Source organism: Prionailurus viverrinus, chromosome B2, assembly GCF_022837055.1.
Source record: "Prionailurus viverrinus isolate Anna chromosome B2, UM_Priviv_1.0, whole genome shotgun sequence".
NCBI classification, from domain to species: Eukaryota; Metazoa; Chordata; class Mammalia; order Carnivora; family Felidae; genus Prionailurus; species Prionailurus viverrinus.
The window spans coordinates 130034348-130042046 of NC_062565.1; positions in this window are offsets into that span (position 1 = coordinate 130034348).

Genomic DNA, 7699 nt, shown 5'->3' on the forward strand with positions numbered 1-7699 from the left:
TTAGAACTGTAGGTGTATGGATATTTTAAATACTGTCCCATTCCTGGGACATTCCCAAATGAATTTAACCAGTTCATTTGGGGCGGTGGGGAGGAGGGCGTTTAGGTTATCTGTGTGTGGGTTTTATTACAAAAATACTACACAAAGCACACATATTCAGAAATCTTTGTTAACTTAAATATGTCTATAGGACAAATTCTTCAAAGTGGAATTGTGAGATCAAAAGGTATATTCTTTTTAAATTTTTACAGATACTGCCGAGTTGTTCTTCTAAAGAATTCTGTCAATTTCTACTTCCACAGTTTATGAGAGTGCCCTTTTCCCCTCACCCTCAGCAACAACTAATATTATCAAATTTTTAATCTCTTGGCAACCCAAAAGGTGAAAAATCATTTCTAATTATTGTTTTAATTTGTTTTCGTTTAGTCCTGGTTACCTGTACTTCTTTTCTGTGACCAATCTCTTCATTATTCATGGCTTTCGCCCATTTTACTCTAGTGTTTTCTTTTTGATTTATAATGGCTCTTTATATTAAGGATGTTATGCCTTTTCATAAATGGTGCAAATGCAGAACTTCTTTGTTTTTATAATCACTTTCATAACACTTTTTAAATCTTCTGAGTTTTGTTTCTCATTTAGAAAAGCTGTCCCATTCCTAATTTATTTTTTTAAAAATTGAACCAGGGGCGCCTGGGTGGCTCGGTCAGTTAAGCGTCCGACTTCGGCGCAGGTCATGATCTCGTGGTTCCTGAGTTCAAGCCCTGCATCAGGCTCTGTGCTGACAGCTCAGAGCCTGGAGCCTGTTTCCAGTTCTTTGTCTCCCTCTCTCTCTCTCTGACCCTCCCCCGTTCATGCTCTGTCTCTCTCTATCTCAAAAATAAATAAACATTTAAAAAAAAACTAAAATAAAATTGAACCATGCTTTTCTCTATTGTTTTTGTGATTTCTCATGTGTGATATATATGAAATTTTATATATTTATTGCTAAATATGAAATGTTATATGTATTTTGTTATATATATGGAATGCATTTTTAGGTAAAGAATGATGTTAGGATCCCCATTTATTTTCTTTGCCAATATATTTCTACACACCATTCATTAATTTTATGATTCATTTGAACTATATCACCTCTACTATGTATTACTTTGCCGTGTATGTTGCAACCTATTTCTGAATGGTTTTTGTCAGTGTTTCTTAAAGTGCAATCAGCATATCACTTAAGGTCATCTGTGGTCCATCAGGCAGTCTGTAAGTGGTTGGTTTTCAAGAAAAGTGTGATTATACCATCTGACTCACCAGTTTAAACTATAAGGTTAAATATAACTTTCACAGAAATCTCATTTATTTCTTAATAATTGTCATGTCTTTAAACATTGCTCACATGTTAGCTCATCTTGGCTAACATGTGTTGAACATGGTATATTGGCATACCTCAGAGATATTGTAGGTTTGGTTCCAGACCACCACAATCAAGTGAATATCACAATATAGTGAGTCAATTGAATTTTTTTGGTTCCCCTAGGCATATAAAAGTTATGTTTACATTATACTGTAGTCTACAAACTAGACTACAAAGTGTACAGTAACTTTCTATTTACAGAAAAAACAATGTACATACCTTAATTAAAAATACGTTGTTGCTTAAAAAATGCAAACCATCATCTGAGCTCTCAGAAAATTGTAATCTTTTTGGCTGGTGGAGGGTCTTGCCTCCATGTTGAGGGCTGCTGACTGGTCTGGGTTCTGGTTGCTGAAGGTTGGGGTGGCTGTGCTTCTTAAAATAAGACAACAGTGACGTTTGCCACATTGATTGACTTTTCCCTTCACGAATGACTTCTCTCTAGTATGTGGTGTTATTTGACAGAATTTTACGTACAGAACTTCTTTCAAAATTGGAATCAATCCTCTCAAATTTTGCCACTGTTTTATCAACTAAGTGTATGTAGTGTTCTAAATCCTTTGTTGTCATTTCAACAATCTTTACAGTATCTTCACTACCAGCAGATTCCGTCTGAAGAAAGCACTTTCTTTGCACATCCGTAAGAAACAACTCCTCATCCATCCCAAATTTGATCGTGAGATTGTAACAATTAAGTCACATCTTCAGGCTCCACTTCTAAATTCTAGTTCTCTTGCTATTTCTACCACATCTGCAGTTACTTCCTCCACTGAAGTCTTGAATCCCTCAGAGTCATCCATGAGGGTTGGAATCAACTTCTTCCACACCCCTGTTAATGTTGCTATTTTGACCTCTTCCCACAAGTCACAAAAATTCTTAAGGGCATCTATTGTGGTGAATCCTTTCCAGAAGGTTTTCAATTTGCTTTGCCCAGATCCATCAGTGGAATCACTATCTATGGCAGCTATAGCCTTACAAAATATATTTTTAAGATAATAATTTGAAGGTCAAAATTACTTATTGGTCCATAGGCTGCAGAATGGATTGTGTTAGCAGTTATGAAAACAAAACTAATCTCATTGTACACCTCCAATAGAGCTCTTGGGTGAGCAGGTACATTTTCCATGAGCAGTTATATTTTCAAAGGAATCTTTTTTTCTGAGTAATAGGTCTCAACAGTAGACTTGAAATATTCAGTAAGCCATGTTGTAAACAGATGTGCTGTCATCCAGGCTTTGCTGTTTCATTTATTGAGCACAGGCTAGGTAGATGTCGCATAATTCTTAAGGGCCAATGGATTTTCAGAATGGTAAATGAGCATTGGCTTCAACTCAAAGTCACCAGCTGTGTGAGTCCCTAACAGGAAAGTTAGCTTGTGCTTGGAAGCTTTGAAGCCAGACATTGACTTCACTTCTCTAGCCATGAAAGTCCTAGATGACATCTTCTTCCAACATAAGGCTCTTTTGTTTACATTGAAAGTCTATTGTTTAGTGTAACCACCTTCATTAATGATCTTAGCTAGATCTTGCTGCAGCTTCTATACCAACAACTGGTGTTTTACCTTACACTTTTATATTATGAAGATGACTTCTTTCTTCCTCATGAACCAACCTCTACTAGCTTCAAACTTGTCCTCTGTAGCCTCCTCACTTCTTCCAACCTTCATAGAATTGAAAAGTGAGAGCCTTGCTCTGGATGAAGCTTTGGCTTATGGGAATGTTGCAGCTGGTTTGATCTTCTACCCAGACCACTAAAACTTTCTCTCAATCAAGAAGGCTGTTTTGCTTTCTTACTATTTGTATGTTCACTGAAATAGCACTTTTCATCTCCTTCAAGAACATTTCCTGTGCATTCACAACTTGGCTAACTGTTTAGCACTAGACGCCTGGTTGTTGGCCTGTCTCAGCTTTCCACATGCCTTCCTCACTAAGCTTAATCACTTCTAGCTTTTGGTTTAAAGTGAGAGCCACACAAGTCTTCCTTTCACTTAAACACTTGGAGACCATGAACTGGCCTAATTTCAATATGTTGTTATCTCGGTAGGGAGACACGAGAAGGGGAAGAGAGATGGGGCGATGGCCAGTTCGTGGAGCAGCCAAAGCACACACATTTAATGATTAGGTCTGCCATCTTCTATAGGCACAGGTCCTGGCACCCTAAAACAATAACAATAGGAAAATCAGAGACCACTGATCCCTGATCACCATAACAAATATAATAATAATGAAGAAGTTTGAAACGTTGCAGGAATTACCGAAATGTGACCCAGAGCCATGAAATGAGCAAACGCTATTGGAAAAATAGTGTCAATAGACTTGCTCAGAGCAGGGTTCCCACAAACCTTGAATTTGTAAAAAACACAATTATCTGTAAAGTGCAATAAAGCAAAACACAATAAAACGAGGTATGCCTATATATTGTCACAGACAATGAATTTGCAGGTCGTCTGTGAATTATTGTTTTCATTATGATATTTGCCTCTTTTATCTTGATATAAGAAGGCTATGATATGTACTCAATTCACAAAAATAGATGAATGGGTCCAGAGTAACTCATTAAAGTATAAATTCAAGTCTTTGGTGCTGTCTCTATCTTAGTGACTTCCTTATTGGGGGGAACTAGATTCTAGCTGAATGTGGATTAGATACCCCCATCCTCTGGCTGTCAGCATTTGGATATGTGGCCTAGTTGTTACCATCAGCTGCACCTCCTCCAGGTTTTTAACCCTGAGGGTTGCCATAAAGGCAAAGGTTTGTTAGAGATTTTTCATGGTGGTTGGGACAGTTGACCATCCAGTGGTGGATAAGGAGGGTCCAAAGGCTGCAGAGTTCAGCAGCATGACAGATCAGGGCAGTGTCCTGTGGTGGCATTGCAGGGAGCAGTGTCCTAAGTAGGTGGCTCTTCTAAGGGATCCTTGCTGTGCCTTGTTCCTTCGTTCTTGCCCTAACCTCGATCCATAAGCCACCCAATATCCTTCCAATTAATTACTTTCCTGTTTAAGTTAGCCATTTTTGTTGTTTACAACCATTGAAGGAAACATAACAATAATGTTTAGATTTTCTTGGGTTGGTCACCTATCTATTTCTACTCCTCAGTATGTTCTTAGTGATAAATTTTTGCACAACAGTAGTGTATTCATTCTCTATGCTGCATAACAAATGACCACAAACTGAACAACTTCAAACAACACACACTGGGGCATCTGGCTGGCTTAGTTAGTAGAGCATGTGACTCTTGATCTTGGTGTAAGTTCAAGCCCTATGTTGGGTGTAGAGATTATTTAAAAATAAAATATTTATAAAATAAAAAATGAAATAATATAACCCATTAATTATCTCAAAGTTTTTGTGCATCCAGAGTTCAGGCACAACTTAGTCGGGTCCTCTGCAAGGCTGCTATCAAGGTCTCATCAGCCAAGGCTGGTGTGCATCTGGAAGCTCAAATGGGGAAGGATCTGTTGCAATCTCACCTGGTTGTTGGCAGAACTCAGATCTTTGCAGCTCTGGGACCTGTGGCACCTTACTTCTTTGAAGCCAGTAAGGAGAACAAGACTCTAAAGAAAAATCTGCTGTCAAGGCAGAAGTCCTATAGAACATACCATAATCATGGTAGAAACACCCCATCTTTGCCATAAAGATAACATAGTCATGGGCGTGGTACCCAGCATCTTTGCCATGTTCTGTTCATTAGAAGAAAGTCACTGGTTCCACTCATATTCAAGGGGAGGGGGTTACACAAAGGTTTGAATACCAGGAGGCAGACATCATGGGGTACTCCTTCGTACCCATCCACCACAAGTGGTGCAAGGCCAGCAAAGCTTGTATGTCAATTTCAAACAAAGACAATGGTATTTCTATTAAAATAATCAAATGTTTCCAGAACAAGGTCAAAATAATACTTTTAGTATACAGTTGATGAATTATTTTAGTAAAGATGACAAAAAAAAAAAACCCAAAAATACAAAACCCACAAGTACAGAGGCTCTCCTTGTAGCAAAAGAAGACATGGTTATAATACGTTTGAGAGCTTCATAGCCAGTCACAAATTCAATAATCACTGGTATGCTTTGCAAAGGAGCAGGGAAAAAATTCTAGAAATAATGACTTGCATAAGGTTAGTGCTGTAAAAATGGCTATTATGGAAATAATGCCTATTTACATGGTAAAATATGGAAAGCAGAAAAAACGTATTTTAAACGTTCCTTTATCAAAATTGTCAAATGACAATGCTTTGGTAGAGAAGTTGAAATCTCAAAATTCCTGGCTCTATGATTGTTCTTAATATCTGCTACCACTTGGCAGAGGAATGGAAGACTTGCTGTTATTCCCAGTGACTTATACTTGTGGGCTTGGGTTTGCAAACCAAGTAGAAACAAATTAAGGAACAGAAATGTATCAGTTGCTACATTGCTTATCAATTGCTTAAATAGATCGAGCTAGTTATACTGATCAAGGTGAAAATTGGTGAAAAGATCATTGCTATCACTAATGACCATGATGATAAGTATGGTGATTTGTTAATTTGAAGAGCTTCCCAGATAGAGAGAATAGCAAGTGGAAAATCTCTAAATGAAGAATGTGTTCTTTGAGGAACAGCAAAGAGGGCTTTGGGGCTGGAGCAGAGATCTGGAGATGTGAATAAAAGATGGAGGGTTGGGGGTTCACATAAGGCTTTGCAGGTCACTGGGCAGTCTTTGACTTTTACTCTGGGTAAGATGGAAAGTCATTGCAAAGTTTTGATGAGGTGCTTCCATAAGAGTTCTGACAATAATAAGTGACAGAAATTTCAAAAGGACTCCCAGATTATAGTATACACTTATAATAGATTCTTACATAAAACTGATAGAATATGCACCAGACCATCTGAGATACACACACACACACACACACACACACACACACACACACACACACACGATACTTTGGCCCCTATCTCAAATGCTACAAATAAAACTCTGATTAAGATAGTTTTATACCAATTTTGAGTTTTCCATTATATTAAGTAGCCCTCTCAAATATATATTAGCTTAAGAAAAAATATACAAAATACATACATAAAAAAAGCCCAGAAAAGTTAGAAGATGAAAGTTTACTTAGGCAGACAGAATTGCCACACTTTTCCTCCAAACACATTAAGAATACTCAATCCACAGACCATGTTTTTGCTTAGGGGAGTACAGGTATCACCGTGCATTACTCTTTCTTGGAGTTTGGATAAATCCCTATGTTCTACTCTGTCCGTTTCCTAGCTTGATTTCATAATTGTCCTTAATAATCAGTAGTTTACATAATTTATTCTGTAATTTAGACAGTTTATAGTTTCCCCAACAACTATGAATGATACTATATCTTACATTATAATTTTCTCCTTGCCTACGTGTAAGAAGTAAAATTATTCTGTGTAACATCCAAAGCCTCAGCCAAGGACTGATGCAGTCTTGAATCTACATAATTATGAATGGCTTTTAAAACTGTGTCCACTGTTTAAGTGAATAACTTTTGAATCATTGTGTCTTTCTGCTTTTATGAGCCATCAGTTATGTGGCTCTTCAAACAACTGGTGTTGCAAAGTACTCTGAAGTACCATCTGTCTTTCAAAAACAAATTAATGGATGAGATGTGCCTATAGTAATGTAACATTGTAAAACAAACATAATGGAACTTTACGTAGTCAAAAGAGCTTTAATATTTAGCTTCATCACATTGGGAGTTTGTATTTATACCAACAGAGTTAGCATTGCTCAAAACATCTAAAAAACTACTAAGTAAAAATATATTCAGTGCCCCTTTATAAGTGATACAAGGAAAAGAGAATTATCTTGAATTCACAGTTTGTTTTATGCCCATGTAGATCAACAATTTTTACTTTTGATACCTAAATGATATTTGGGCCCTTTAAAAAGAATGGATGGTTCTGGGGGAAAAATCTTTGAGTTTTGGGGTGATAAAACCTGAATCATAGTGAGAGAGATGACTAAATCTCCAGCTGATGATGGGTACAGAGTACTCCAACATGAGTAAGGGTAGAGATGAGTTGAGTAACATGATTGATAAGTTTCATCTAATTGATGAAATATACATGCATAGGTATATATGTATATGTATATATGTGTGTGTGTGTGTTCCTTTTATGCACACATGGAACATATACAAATGTTGACTATTAACTAAGTCACAAAAGATATGTTCAGAACTTTAGAAGATTGATTTGAGCAGTAAACATTCTCTGACAACTACCATGTAGTTAGCTTAGAACTCAACATGGCTTCCATAATGATAGTATGTTCTGGTTCCTAGA